At 37.0% G+C, this 16,504-nt stretch overlaps 1 pseudogene; it reads right to left on the reverse strand.

Annotated features, from left to right (window-relative positions):
- Positions 1–3,938: 3,938 nt before the first annotated feature.
- LOC132642097 (protein GAMETE CELL DEFECTIVE 1, mitochondrial-like) lies at positions 3,939–16,284 on the reverse strand (annotated as a pseudogene).
- Between the last annotated feature and the right edge of the window lie 220 nt (positions 16,285–16,504).

Here is a 16,504-nt window from a genome sequence, read left to right on the forward strand (position 1 = left end):
TTTCTCGGTCTAGAAACTGAAATTCGATATCATCTCAACTTCGGTGTGTGTAAATCCATAGATTTTTCAAAAATAATCGACCGGCTCCGTTTAGACCCGAACTTTGTATGAATACAATGGTGACCAATACTAATAGCTTTGTCATGACCGACCTCGCTTATTTTGCGGTTTTGGATCACGAAACAGAAATTCGAGTTCATCTCTATTTTCGGTGTGTAACATCCATAAATTTTTCAAAAAAAATCGACCGGCACTTTTTAGATCAAAATTTGATTCAAATGGCCTGGTGATCAATACTAATAGCTTCTTCATGACTGACAAAGTTTTGTTTTGCATTTCTAGGTCGCGAAACAGACATTCGAGATCATCTCAACTTTCGGTGAGTGTTAGTCTATGAAGTTTTTAATAAAAAGTCGATCGGCTCCGTTTAGACACAAACTTTGTACGAATACTCTGGTGACCAATACTAATTGGTTTGTCATGACCGACCTCGCTTATTTTGGGTTTTTGGATCACGAAACTGAAATTCGAGTTCATCTTTACTTTTGGTGTGTGTTAATCCATAAATTTTTCAAAAAAAATCGACCGACTCTTTTTAGATCAAAATTTGATTCAAATGGCCTGGTGATCAATACTAATAGCTTCTTCATAACTGACAAAAATTTTTTTTTTTGCGTTTTTGGGTCGCGAAATAAACATTCGAGATCATCTCAGCTTTCAGTGAGTGTTAGTGTATGAAGTTTTTAATAAAACGTCGACCGGCTCCGTTTAGACCCAAACTTTGTATGAATACTCTAGTGACCAATACTAATCGCTTTGTCATGACCAACCTCACTTATTTTGCATTTTTGGATCACGAAACAGACATTTGAGGTCATCTCTGCTTTCGGTGTGTGTTAGTCCATAAATTTTTCAAAAAAAAAAATCGATCGGCTCTATTTAGATCCAAATTCCAAATCTGGTGGAAATGGTTTGGTGACCGGTACTTATAGCTTTGTCATGACTGACGTCACGTCTTTTTTAATGTTTATGAGATATGAAATATAAATTTGAGAGATCTCAGCTTTCGGTATGTGTTAGTACATTAATTTTTCAAAAAAATAAAGACCGACTTCGTTTAGACCCAAATCTGGGGGAAATGGCCTGGTAACCGATACTATTTGCTTCGTCATGACTAGCCTTTTTTTTTTGTTGCATTTCTGAGTCACGAAATGAATTTTTCAATAAAAAGACGACCAACTCCGTTTAACCCAAAATTGGTGGAAATGACCTACTGAACAATACTAATAGCTTTATTAAGACTAATCTCGGTTTTTTTTTTTTGCGTTTCTTGGTCTAGAAATAGAAATTCGAGATCATCTCAGCTTCGGTGTGTGTTAGTCCATCGATTTTTCAAAAATAATCGAACGACTCCGTTTAGATCCAAACTTTTTATGAATACTCTGGTGACCAATATTAATCGCTTTGTCATGACCGACCTCGCTTATTTTGCGTTTTTGGATCACGAAACAGACATTCGAGGTCATCTCTGCTTTCGATGTGTGTTAGTCCATAAATTTTTCAAAAAAAATCAATCGGCTCTGTTTAAATCCAAATTTGATTCAAATGGCATGGTGACCAATACTAATAGCTTCTTCAGATTGACCAATACTAGACAAAGAAACTGACATTGGAGATCATCTCAGCTTTCGGTGAGTGTTAGTCCATGGAGTTTTCAATAAAAAGTTGGTCGGCTCTGTTTATACATATACTTGATGGAATTGGTCTGGTGACCTATACTAATAGCTTTGTCATGACTGATGTCGCATTTTTAGTGTTCCTGAGTTATGAAATAGAAATTTGAGATCATCTCAGCTTTCGGTATGTGTTGGTCCATTGATTTTTTAAAAACAAAAAAAAAAAAATTGACCGGCTCCGTTTAGACCCAAACTTGGTGGAAATGGCCTGGTAACCAATACTATTAGCTTCGTCATGACTGACCTCGTTTTTTTTTTTTGCTTTCTCAATCTAGAAACAGAAATTCGAGATCATCTCAACTTCGATGTGTGTTAGTCCATAGATTTTTCAAAAATAATCGATCGGCTCCGTTTAGATCCAACATTGTATAAATAGCCTGGTGACCAATACCAATCACTTCGTCATGACTGACCTCACTTATTTTGTGTTTTTTGGATCACGAAACAGACATTCGACGTCATTCTGCTTTCGGTGTGTGTTAGTCCATAAATGTTTCAACAAAAATTGGCCAGCTCTGTTTAGATCCAGATTGGGTTCAAATGGCCTGGTGACCAATACTAATAGCTTCATTATGACTAACATAGTATTCTTTTTTGCGTTTCTGGGTTGCCAAATAGACATGCGAGATCATCTCAGCTTTCAGTAAGTGTTAGTATATGGATTTTTCAATAAAGAGTCGACCGGCTCCGTTTAGACACAAATTTGATGAAAATGTTTTGCTGACCAGTACTAATAGCTTCGTCATGACTGACGTCGCATTTTTAGTGTTTCTAAGTTACGAAATAGAAATTCGAGATCATCTCAGCTTTCGGTATGTTTTAGTCCATTGATTTAAAAAAAAAAAAAAAAAAACTGGCTCCGTTTAGACCCAAACTTGGTAGAAATGGCCTGGTAACCAATACTATTAGCTTCGTCATGCCTGGTCTCATTTTTTTTTTGCGTTTCTGAGTCATGAAAAACAAATTCGAGATTATCTCAATTTTCTGTGAGTGTGAGTCCATGAATTTTTCAATAAAAAGACAACCGACTCCATTTAGACCCAAAATTAGTGCAAATGACCTGGTGATCAATACTAATAACTTCGTTAAGACTAACCTCGCTTTTTTGCGTTTCTCGGTCTAGAAACAGAAATTCGAGATCATCTCAACTTCGGTATGTGTTAGTTCATGAATCTTGCAGAATTTTTTTGACCGACTTCGTTTATCCCCAAACTTGGTGGGTCCATCCGAAACGGCCTGTTGACCAATACTCATAGCTTTATCATGACTGACGTCGCTTCTTTTGGCATTTCGGGGTCACAAAATAGGAATTCAGGATCACCTAAGCCTTTCGTGTATGTTAGCCCATGGATCCTGTGAATTTTTAGATCAACTCCGTTTGTACCCAAACTTCATACGTCCATTTAAAACGACTTAGAGACCAATACTCGTTGCTTCAACATGATTAACGTTGCTTTCTTTGATGTTTCAGGATCATGAAACACGGAATGCGAGATCACCTTAGCCTTTTGTGCGTGTTAGCCTATGTATCTTGCGAAATTTTTTCGACTGACTCCATTTGGACCCAAACTTGGTGGGTCCATCCAAAACATATTGACACTAATACTCATAGCTTCATCATGACTGATGTCACTTCTTTTGGCATTTCGGGGTCACAAAACTGGAAATCACCTTAGCTTTCGGGATTTTTTTCGATCGACTTTGTTTGTGCCCAGACTTGGTGGGTCCATCTGAAACGGCTTAGGGATCAATACTCGTTGCTTCAACCTGGCCGACATTGCTTTTTTGACGTTTCAGGATCACCTCAATTTTTCGTGTTTGTTAGCCCATGGATCTCGGTATTTTTTCGACCGAATGTGTTAGTATGCATCCCATTTAATTCTAACAAACCACATGTCAATGTAGCAAGGCCAACATATAAAATCAGATGAGCAATCTTTCACAAAACTATGTGAAGTTATGGAGGTAGAAAAATGATCCACTATAACTTTTAACTTAAACAATTTGATGAGAGGATCAGGAGCTGTAGAAACCATATGTGAACAATCTGCAAACAGATTTTTATAAAATAGTGCATGCTGCTCTGACGAACGACAACAAAAAAACTTCCACAAACACCATGAAATGCATCAATTATGAGAAGAATCTAACAATTTAAGAACACGTCTTTTAACTGTGGTCTACCTTGCATATGCCAGAAAATCAAGGGAGATTTTTTTTTTTTCCTTCGACGGGGGTCTCTCTCTTGACAAACATCTTCTCAAACTCATCAAGGGGTCGACTGGAACCATCAGGTCGACAACTAACTTCCAGCCACCACAATCCCCACGTTTGCCACGAGGTCCTAGCATCTCAACAGTGAAATTCCTATACTTGTGGCATATCACTTTTTTCGCCATCTAAAACCAAAGCAAAACCACATAGCCCAGAGTTAGTAAAACAGAATAACAGCACACATGACAGATCAAAATCTTATTTTGGTGCAAAAATACTTCAGATCATTATGGTTACAACTTATTGTTCCATTTGGTTCCTAGAAATGCTAACCTTCATCTTGTTGAAGTTCATCCTTTGGACGAACTCTTGATACAACATCTCATTTTCCTTCATTGATATTCCATAGTGCACCTCATCAAAATCCCTAGCAGTCCCATCCCAACCTTCGGGCATGACCTTGAAGTCGGGTTTATAAGGAAGAGTTGCAGGTTGCAACATGAAATTCCCTGTCATGAGAATTGAAAAACCTGCAGAACAAGCAAGATAAGTACTTTCATAACAGCTTTTTTAATTAAGTATCCATTTTCATAACAATTTCCAGGTGATCAGCACAAACATATTGCTAGACTAGAGCAAGCATGCCCATGCTCGCTTTCTCCATGATATCACTGAAGGTAAAGATGTTTCTGTCCAAGGAAAGATGTTAGAGAAGCACCGCTGCATAACAATTTGACAATGAAACCTTGAAACACATCCGTGTTTAACTTCTTCTAAGTTTGTTTTAGTGGATTTTCTAAGTTATATTTAGCTTTCGACTCGTACCTACTAGGTTAGTGGTAAACAATTTCATAGTGGTATAAACAACATCTAATCAGGTAATAATGAGAAGTGTTTATCCAACCAGCAAATAAAGAACCACGAATGCGAACAATCAAATCCGATAATTATCATGAGTCTACAGTGATGATTAGTTATTGAAAAACATAAAGCAACACAAGGCTTTTCCAGGTCTACTAGAAGGTTCTTTTATTAGGTAAGCCCAAGATCTACTTAATACCCCTACCTTGAGTGTGCCTTAAATAGAGGCAACGTAGGGACGATAAGAAAATTCATATTTTAAAAAAAAAAATTAACGATATGGAATATGTATTCTTTCGAGATTGGATCGATTAATAAGAATTCGATAAGTATGCATTATGATCCTAGATATTTTATTACTACTTTCCCTTCCAAACAAATAAGACTGTAAGGACTAATTAGAACTTTTAATAGTGAAACAAAATTAGAGATTTGAGTTCTTTAGAGAACCTAAAAGCATTCTAGATGTAATATGATACATTGGTTGACCTTCCACCACTAGAACATGGGTGTTTGGCAGATTTTATAATGTTCCATTGCAATTACTTCAAAATTAGGTAAGTTAAAATAGGAGCTAAAAGTCTCAGCCACCTATATTAGTTCTTAACAGCTAAAAGCAGATAATAGATATATTCCAGCAGCCTAATATTAATATTATATAAAACATTCTCCCTCCGTTTCAATTTGTTAGTATGGTTTTGACTTGACACGGAATTTAAGAAAGAAAAGAATGACTTTTTAATCTTCTGGTCTTAAACTAGTGATATGTGAAATGTACTAAAATGCCCTTTAATCTTCTGGTCTTAAACTAGTGATATGTGGAATGTACTAAAATGCCCTTTAATCTTCTGGTCTTAAACTAGTGATATGTGGAATGTACTAAAATGCCCTTTAATCTTGTGGTCTTAAATAGATCATGTGGAAAGTGGAACTAAAGAGTTGCCAAAAAAGAAAGAGGCATTTTTTTAAACGGACTAAAAATGAAAGTAAGACAAACAAATTTGAATTGAGGAAATAATAGCTAAACCATGGATATATCCAAATAACAAATTTGAATAGAAGCGTAGCCAAATACTTAGTTGACCAAACTAGACCCTAATACCCTATAGCCGATCATACCAAGGCAGACCAGGAGCTTAGCAAACTGCTATCCCCTTCCTATTTATAGCCTGGAGGGCAGCTTCATTTCTTGTTTCCAATCTTCATCTGTACTTTGTATTGTTATTCTGACAACCAGTACAGTCATGAAATAGACCACAATCCAGCTTCTATGACTATATGACCGATCCAATAGCTTTTGGTGGCAAAAGAATTTTGGTGTCTCAAGAGAATGAAACAGTAGACTTCTGGCTTCATATGTCATTCAGTAGACTTCTGGCTTCATATGTCATTTCTTACACAACTTCTAAGACAATCCACCCATTGAGCACGATAGTTGGTTGTCAAAATTTTGAAATCAATAGCAATAAGCCCGGTTTGAAGAGGCTCATATATGGAACGGCAAGAAATAATACCCGGAGTGACCATATCCACATTTTTTCGTTCTTGGTACACAATATGTACCCACATATACTGTATATAACTGAAAAATAATCTACTTTCGTTAAGTGATTTATTAGATATCGAAAACAGATGATCTTAAATACTATTTGAGATTCAGAAGAACCGTGTGGAGGAGCTATTGAACACAAATACTAGCTTGGCTCATTATTGCCGAGATAATGGTCTATTTCTTCACATCCACACGCAATGCATGCAGTTATTGAAGACAGAAGAATCATGCTTTATTTGTTCTAGTCTTTAAGCTCGGAATCGAGGTAAGTAGACCTAACTCTTTAGAAATGATTTTCCCTCAAATGATTCATGTTTTACGAGTTTTGAATACATAAATGATTATTAGTATCGTTATTTAATAAACTCATGCTTGTAGGGACGAGCGTGTACGGGTTACACTATGTAATATGTTTGTGATGCATTTTAATGTCACTAACATGTTTTCAATAGTTTCATGTCAATGAATTATTCATTTGAAGTTAGCACATATTTGCGAAAGAACTGGTGTTTTGTTGTGGAGAGCCAACATGAGAAGCATACCATGAAGATGGGAACTGACTATTGTTGTAAGGAGTAGTAGGCTGACTATTATTGGAAGGAGCATTAGGGAGAGATGTCGCGGGAGAAGGCAAATCAGGAACAATTGCCTGAAACAGAGTAGGTGAAGGAGCAGCAAATGGAGACGCAACAAGAAAAAAGGATACCCAGGGAGTAGAGGTGGATGGTGGAGAAGGTGTGGGCCGAGAATAGAGGGCACAACAAAAGGGAAGGGCTGTTCATCAAAACGAGCATGTCTGGCAATGTAAATTCGACCGGAGGAACGATCAAGACAGCGGTATCCGAGATGGGCAGGACTATGGCTAAGGAACACACAAGACTTACTCCTAAAGTCAAACTTGTGTTTGTTATATGGTCAAAGATAGGGGATGTACAAGCAGCCGAAGACCTTGAGAAATGAGTAGTTTGGAGGAAATTTCTGAATTAATTCAAAGGACATACGCCTTGATTAGTAACTGAGGGTAACTGATTAATAAGAAATACAACTGACTCAAATGCAAATTGCCAATAACGCGGTGGAGCTATGAGCAAGCAAACTAAGAGCAGTTTGAACAATATGTCGATGCTTACGCTCGACATTGCCTTGCTGCTCATGCATGTTTGAATATAATATGATGGATTATGCCGAGTTCATTTAACATAGGCGATAATGGACGAAACTTCCCTCCCCAGTCCGGATCTAATAGCTTTAATAGGTGTATTAAATTGTCGTTCAACAAGAATTCAAAACTAATGAAACACAATAATAACCTCAGATTTATGCGAAATAGGATACCGCCATGAGTAGTTGGAGTAATCATTACTCTAACCGGTAAGAAGAGCTTCTTGGAGCCCCATCCTTGACAAGAAAATGAGAGGGACAAAACTCAAAGTAAGCGTTATGTCACGAGCAAAACGTTGGATAGGAAGTAAGGGTTTGGTAAATGAAGGAACATGAAGAATATTGCATAAGAAAAAGTGTGGGAAGGTGATAAAGAAGAGAATTACCAGTATGAGGAATGAGAAGACCATGACTGTTGTCGACATGCACTTGATCTTGGCCCTTATACTCAACTTGATGAAAGGATGTGAGGTCTGAAGTAGTATGGTGCTTGGTGCTTGTGTCTGGAACCCATTGTTGTGAATGTGGTGATGAAGAATGATAGGAGAGATAGGACGTGGGATTCATGGACTAATTATAACGTTGAAAGGAAGTAGAGGAAAGGTGAGTGACTACTAGACCGTGTGTCTCAAAATTGCTAAGGCTGGGATGAAATAAATTTGGACTGCTGATTTCGTCCACCCCTACCACCACGACCTCGAAAGGACCTGTCATCACGTCCTTTGTTTGTATTGAAAGAGCGCTCATGTCACGACCCAGCTAGGGGCCGCGACGGGTACCCGGGACTAACCACCGAGCACCGCTCGTAATATTACCTCTTAGATTCATTCAATAATCATTTATTGATTTCATGCTCAAGTTATAATAAAACTCATTTCCATTTAGAGACAAAACGTTTTATACACATGAGCCCTTAGGCTAGCAAAACAATATATGGGTATTTATACATTTACACAAAAACCGCACCATGCGACCACATGACCCACATTGAGTATCTACGAGCCTCTAAGAGATGGGATCTACAATTGTACACAAAATAAGTATCATAAGCACCTCCGGGACAATGGAGTGCCTTCAGTCAGCTAGTGGCCTCTAAGAATCCGGAGCAAGGTCTCCTCCCTGTCTACCTGTGGGCATGAACACAGCGTCCAAGGAAAAAGGACGTCAGTACGAATATTGTACTGAGTATGTAAGGCAGGAATGAAATAAGCAAACATAATGAAAAGATCATGCGTCATGAGACAAGGACATAACCTGCACAAGTGTCATAGGCAAATGCATTACTTACTTATATCACATTTTATACAATCATAGTATACATATTATCTCATCCCATACATCATCGCGTACATCATCATATGCATCATCACATTATAATCTGTATCGTCACCCGCGTCCGGGTAACCCTCATGTGCCGCCCACTAGTGGTGATCGTACCCGGCCCTCTAGGTGCGGTGTAAACATAGCAGCCCGCATTAGCGGTGACATGCCCGGCCATATAGGCACGGTGGAATCATACGCAGCCCGCATTAGCGGTGACATACCCGGCCATATAGGCGCGGTGGAAATCTTATCATCACAACATCATGTTATCATTATTCATTATCTTATCATCATAGCATACATTAGCATTAGGAGCATACATTAGGCTTTAAGACAACCACACTATGTCGGGGTGACGTAAGGTCGTGAACCCCCGAGTGTATTATGGACCTTTATGAGTATCATGCCTCGCCTTGAAGGAAGTAAAACATAAGGCGAGTGTTAACAATAATAGCATCATTAGCATTGTAGGAACATCGTGTCACAGTTTCTCGAATCTCTATAGTCTATCTCATTATCATCATTATCATGCTCATAGGTGACTCCATATATAGAAGGACTCATAAACTTCATCTTATAGGAGGATTATGAAAAACTTGAAGGATTCATGCCTTTTGGAAGAAGAGTTAAGCCTCACATACCTTTCTCGTTTAAGCAATCTAGCATTCGCTTATTCTCCTTCAATATCGCGCCTCTACCTTCAAAAGAGGATTTGTACTAACATTAGTCAACCAACCATAAGAACGCACTACTAATTCTAGAGAAAATTGGGCAGCACTTCCTTTGTTTGTACTACTTTTCCCGTATTTTATATCAACTCCCAACATCTACAACACAACTCACAATATCGCAAGCAACAATCATCATTCATATACTTTAGGCAAAATCCACCATTTCTCTCCAATTTCTTCACATTTATGGTTATAGGTTCGCTATCGTATTTTCCCACGTATCACACTTACCTCATGGTCTACAAGTTATTTATAACGTATTCATACTCACAACACCCTAACATTCATGATTTAATTCAACTACTATTCAAACATGACACTATTCACTCTTGAATGACCCATTTGCTATGCTTCTCTACAAGTCGAGTACCTTAACCTTCCAATACCTTAAACAACATGTAATGGTCATGAAACTTACCTTGGATGATGGTTGAACAATCCTTGAGTGGAGTTTTCCCTTTTAGCACCAAAACCCTATCTCCTCTCTTTTGGGTTTTCTTGAATTAGATGCACTTGGGTTAGGTTTCATACACTTGGGTTCATGGATTTGGTGTTATTGATCATGGGTTTCCCTTGAGTTCTCTTGTGGATGAGTGTTAGAGAAGGTTCTAGAGGTTTTCTTGACCAAAAATGAAGGAAAAATATGATTTTGGACGAGTTGGGTATATTTAAAGTGGTCCAGAAAATTCTGAACCGACACGACATGCGGCACGCTTTGCGAAACGCAAAGCATGACATGCGGAACGTATCTTGGGTCGCAAAGCTTGCCAGCTGACCAACTCTCACTGGCACACTTTGCGGTTGAACTGTGGAACCGCATGTCGCGCCGCAAAGTGCGCCAGAATGTGATATTTCGCCCCGAACTGTCTGTCGTAAAATGGCTATAACTTTTGATCCCGATATGATGTGGGGACCCACGACCTATGGTTGGAAATCTATTTCAATTATCTACAACTTTCATCATGTGGTGTGTTTCCCAAATTCCAACTTTATAGTAGCGTTTTGGTCCCTCCAAACCAGATCATCCGAAAATGGTTCTTTAACTCACCCCTTTTGGATGGCCTATGCCCATACTTGGCTTATGGGTCCTTCTTGAAACTTACTTGACACTTCATTACCAATATAAGGGGCATTATAATTCTTCTCCAATATGTCATTAAGACATCATCAATTCGATACTCATAACTACCCTTCGTCAGTCAATTCACTGTGCACGAACGAAAATTTTCCGGGGTGTAACAGCTCAGATGGGCTACTCCGTTGGTTCCGTATCAAAAAAAAAAATAAGAAGAAGAAGAATAAGAAGATGGAGCACTCCGTTGGTTAATACAGTCAAACCTCTCTATAACATCGTTGGGTCCGAATTTTTTTTGTTGTTATAGAGAATTGTTGTTATACACCTATAACGGCATTTGTCATTTAAATAATAGTTGGCTGTTATAGACAAAAAAAATGCATAAATCTAATTTTTTATTTTTCAATGTTATAAAAATTAACAAAATTATTTAGATTTTAATTCTCAGAGATATGCATATTTCACTACTTAGACATTAAAGAAAGATAATACAATTTCAATATATTCATAATTGAATATATAAAGTTTTAAGCTCTATGTCACACGTTTTAAATCTACTTAAAAATTAAATTCTTTCAAGAATGATGAAATAAATTTATAATTGTAGCTGGTTTCATAGGTTCCATTTTAAAAGGATTAGGAATCAAAGATTTGTCTCTTTGCTTGCTCTAAAAATAGGATTCATACTCCTTATTCACATTGTTTTCCTTTTTGAAAATTATTTATAAATAAAAATAGAAAACAATGAATTTTTTAGATTAGAAGATGTATTCATATATAATATTCTGCCATAAATATAGTATATTAAAGTATCAAATTTAATATTTGGTCAAAGTCTCTACACTTATTATTGGTAATCATAAATATTCTATTTTTATAAAGATGGTTAATTATTATATTACCAAAAAAAGAAGATAGTTGTTCTACGGGGGTAATTTTACAAAGAACATACAGTTATAAAGTTGGTCGTTGCTGTTATAGGTAAAATGTTGTTATAGAGAAGTAAAATATAACATAAAAAATCGGTTCCGGAAAAACTTAGCTGCTATAGAGAGATATTATATGCGGATGCCGTTATAGAGAGGTTTGACTGTATTAGTTGAAGGTGACTATGGGAATCAGATTGTGGCAGGGAAGAAAGCGAAAGGGTGGAGACTGAGGATCCATTGATTCATGGTTTAAAAGGAGACTGTGAAGTTCAAAAAAGGTGACTGGCTCAAGTCGGGCTGAAAGGGTGGTGACAATATCTTTAAACTAAAAAATAAAAATATTCTGATCCGGAAGGCATAGAGGGCATCCAACAGAGTCCAATTCATCTGAGATGAGTTTTGCATTATGTAAGTATTGAAATTTGAGTGACTATAAGATCGTCTTGCTTTAAGTTTCGAAACGGAATATGAGATTTAGAATTCGGGAGTTAACAGGAGACGATAGAGAAACAACGAGGGCATCCCAAACTTCTTTCGAAGTATTTGATCCAATGGCTATCAATAGTGTTTCTTCGCATAGGGACAAAATAAGGAGATTGAAGATCAATTGATCTTGTTGAATGCAAAGAGCATAGGCAGGGTTTGGTTTGGAGGTTGTAGGTTCGTCACTAGTAATGTGGGATGGCGGAGACTGATTTGGTGGTCGTACTTGCACCTAATTTCTTACCAATATTAATATTATTCTTGTAGTTTCTTGCTCTTCAATTTCTATTACCACCTATGTTTCTTGTGCTTCGGTTATCGCATCATTTCGTTGTTGTTACCGTTCTTTCTTCTAAATGTTATATACTGCTTTCCATTTCACACTATTTGTTATTGTTGCTACTTTCATTTATGTATTTCCTTTTTCAAACTGCTTTGAAATGCTTTACATAAGCTGAGGGGCTATCGAAAACAATTTCTCTATCTCTACGAGGTAGGGGCAAGGTCTGCGTACACTCCATCCTCGGCAGACCCCACTTGTAGAATTACATTGGATATGTTGTTGAACATGCAATCATTAAAGGCGAGCAAATTGTAGATGCTGCTTTATTTTCAAACGAATGCTTGGATGAATATTAGAGAAAAGGGAAGACTCGAGCGATATGTAAATTAGACCTAGAGAAGGCCTTTGACCATGTCAATTGGCCTTTTCTATTGGACGTTTTGAGGCAGATGGGGTTCAGGATAAGTAGATAAAATGGATCGTCTTGAATTTCTTCTACCAGATTCTTTATGTTCATAAATTGGAGCAAAAAGGGCATCTAAGGGTCTGGCCTAGTGATCAATAAAGTGGGTTGAGCAAAATGAGGTCTAGGTTCAATTACCAGCAGAGGCAAAACACTAGGTGATTTCTTCCCATTTGTTCTAGCCTTGGTGGGCAAAGTTACCTAATACCTGTTGCTGGTGGGAGGTGGCACGAGAGCAGGCCGGACACCATGGTTGTCAAAAGCCGCAAGGTATTTCAAATCATAAAGGAGATTAAGGCAAGCAGATCGTCTATCTGCTTATCTGTTTGTGATCGTAAAGGAGGCTTTGAATCTAATGTTAAAACAGCTGAAGATAATTGGATGGATTTAAGGGCTTTTGCATTGGAAAAAATGATGGCGGGAAGGTGGCCCCTTCTCACATTTTATATGTTGATGGCACCTTCCCTTTATGTGAAGCCAATGGAGAATAATTTGTGTACCTCAGCGCCATTTTTTTTACCTTTGAAGCTGCACATGGTTTGAGAGTAATAACCTGTTTGACCAAGCTTCTGAAAGGTCAAAAGTGTTTTTTCTATTTCTTTTTTTTTTTTTTTTTTTTAAAAAGACTTGTCAGAGAATGAAGATGCTTAGCATGTTTTTTGTGTCAAAAGCGCTATTTTTCATCTTTTAAGCAGAAGCTAAAAAATAGCTTCTCCCAAAAACAAGTGCTTTTGATTTTTTCGGAACAAGAAAACCCATATAAAAAAACCATATTTACCAACATAAAATTAACAATAGCTTCCTTTTTTAATTTGACATGTAAAAGCACCTTTGAAAATACTGGCCAAATACAAACCACTAACATTTTCAAAAAGCACTTTTGATAAGAAGTACTATTCAAAATAAGTTGATCTCAACAGCTTGGCCAAGCATGTTATAAATCTGGAAGTTGTCAACAGTGAAGACTATACTAAAATTTGTAAAATTTTAGGATGCAGGGTTGAAAATTTTCCTACCATCTATTTGGGGTTGCTTCTTGGTGCAAAAGGAAACGATAAAGGGATACGGAAAGGCATGCTTGATAAATGTGAGAAGAAGCTATCTATTTGGGAAAAAAACACTATCTATCCTTTTGGAGAAGACTTATGCTGATAAATAAATAGTGTCCTGGATGGTCTTCCAACCTACATGATGTCTCTTGTCCCCATCCCAACTTGTATTGAAAAAAGAATAAACAGTTTGAGAAACAATTTCCTTTGGGAGGATAACTCGCAAGGAAAGAAGCTAAAATTGGTTAGACGGCCACTGTTATGAAATGTAAAAGTGGAGGTGTATGGGATTTAAAACCCTCAAACTGCACAATAAAAGCCTCCTAGGCAAGTGTCTTTGGAAATTGGGTAATAGTTGTGAAGCACTGTGGAACGAAATCATCACCATAAAGCATTGAAAGAAGGATTCTGGTCTCCTAAAAACTGTTTTGAGTCCTAGCCGTGTGGCTATGTGAAAGAACACATGCAAATACTGGGATGAGTTTAAGGAGAATATTAAACTGAACGTGGGAAATGGGAAGAATATCAAATCTTGATTAGATAGATGGATGGACACAGGGATTTTGAAAGAAGAATTCCTTGATTTATAGGACATAGTTCTAGATAAGATGCACTTATTGCGGATTGTTTTATTTTTGATAAAGTAATAAATTTCACTAAGGAAAGGGCAAAAGTTTGCCCATATACTTATTGCAGATTGTTTTATAAACTCCGAATGACAACTACACGTAAGGAGAAACTTTAATGATTGGGATTGAGTCAGTCAACTATTATCAATATTACAGTCCGCAACCACTGATGACAATAAGATCGATTTACAAGTGTAGATGGCCAGCAGTAGGGGTGTATTCAGTGTTAATAGCTATTGGAATTACTGCAAGCAGGACAATGAGGGGCCGAATGCCAATGGAAAATATGAAGGAGAACAAAAGCATCCCCAAAGAAAGCCAGCTTTGGATAGACAGCAGCAAAAGAAACATGCTTAACTCGAGATGTATCACAGAAGAGGGGCTTCTATCTCTGCAACAGATACTTTCTATGTGAAGACTCACCAGAAACCAATAGGCATCTCTTTTTGCATTGAAACTTTATGTGGAAGATTTGGACTCTTTTCTGGGTGATATTTCAACATGTAGAACGCCTACTCAATTGCTGGCAGGGACAGAAAATTGATGGAAGACTAAAGCCAACGTGGAAGACAATCCCACTTTACATCATGTGGACTATTTGCGGAAAAGAAACAATAGTTATTTCAAAGGGGAAAAATTACATACTTCTTTTGTAAAGTATGAATGCATACAAAACATATACTCTTGGTGTAGGAGCAATACACTGTAAAATCCAGCATTTCTTTTGGATTTTGTGGGCACTGTGAGGCTGTGACTGTTGCTATGATCATGTTTTGATCTTTTGTGGTACCCTCTTGGTACAATTAATAAAACCCCTTACTTAATCAAAGAACCAAAAAAAAAATACTAACATCAAACATGGACAAAAGTTATAAGTAACAACAAAATCTCAAAGGATTTTGAAGGAAAAGACTTCAGAATTTAATTGACTTACTCTGGGCATGTATTAAGCAAGAGCTCTACAGATTCATCCAATGGACGTCCAAGCTTCTTCTCTTCCGCCTCCTCAAGTTCCTTCAGCCATAGAATTGCATGAACTCTCTGCCTCATGATCCTGCTAAGCGCTCAACTGTATACAACTCTGGGTTATCCTTATGCTTCTTGTACATTTGTGTCTTCTCTGAATCCTTCAAATAAGACCCCCTTGCACCTAGCTCCTTACCTGCTCCAATAACACCAAACTTTGATAATCCATCATAGTTGGGAAGGATACTACCACTTCACACCCTTATTTCTTCATCGAATTCTTAGTGTTGTACCCGAAACAATTCCAAATAACCAACAAGTTACTTTCTCCCTATCCCATTTACATGCTAGTGAAAAGAAATTCCTTATACTACAAAGACTACACCAATATATACTAACACTTTTTAAGTTTGGTTTGTAATATTACGACATGTGATGTTTCTCCAAAAGTTAAAATTTTATTTTCAAAAAACTTCAATTTAGCCCAAAAATAAAAATTAAACAATCTAAACCTTATATATTGAAGATTGAACCACATAATGAATTTTGGGAACAAAGCATGTACTATACATTATCTCTAATAAATCTAGACCATACATGCTTAGGGAATAATCAAAATTCTGATTCATAACTACAAAGCTTCACATCTTATATAGTTTCTAAGTATGCAAACTTCGCACCCGTTTGGCCATGAGAATGATTCATTTTTTTTCCGGAATAATTTTTCACTTTATCTCGAAATCAATGTTAGGTTATAAATTTCCAAATCCAACTTAAGAGTTGGATTCCAAATTTGGGAAAGTTCTCCAAACCTGTTTTCCAACTTCATAAATTTCAAATAAAGTGAAAAATCTATAAAGTATAAATCTATAAATTCTAATCAGTTTGTGCACTATATACCTTACTCAAACCAACATTATAGTTTCTAATTAAACCGACAAACAATCAAATTCCACAAAAGAAAAGCATTACAAAAAACAAGACCGGAAATTTTAAAAAATATACAGCCCAACATAAAATATTACGCTACGTAGCCCAATATACAATAT

The sequence above is a fragment of the Lycium barbarum genome, chromosome 5, assembly GCF_019175385.1.
Source record: "Lycium barbarum isolate Lr01 chromosome 5, ASM1917538v2, whole genome shotgun sequence".
Taxonomy (NCBI): domain Eukaryota; kingdom Viridiplantae; phylum Streptophyta; class Magnoliopsida; order Solanales; family Solanaceae; genus Lycium; species Lycium barbarum.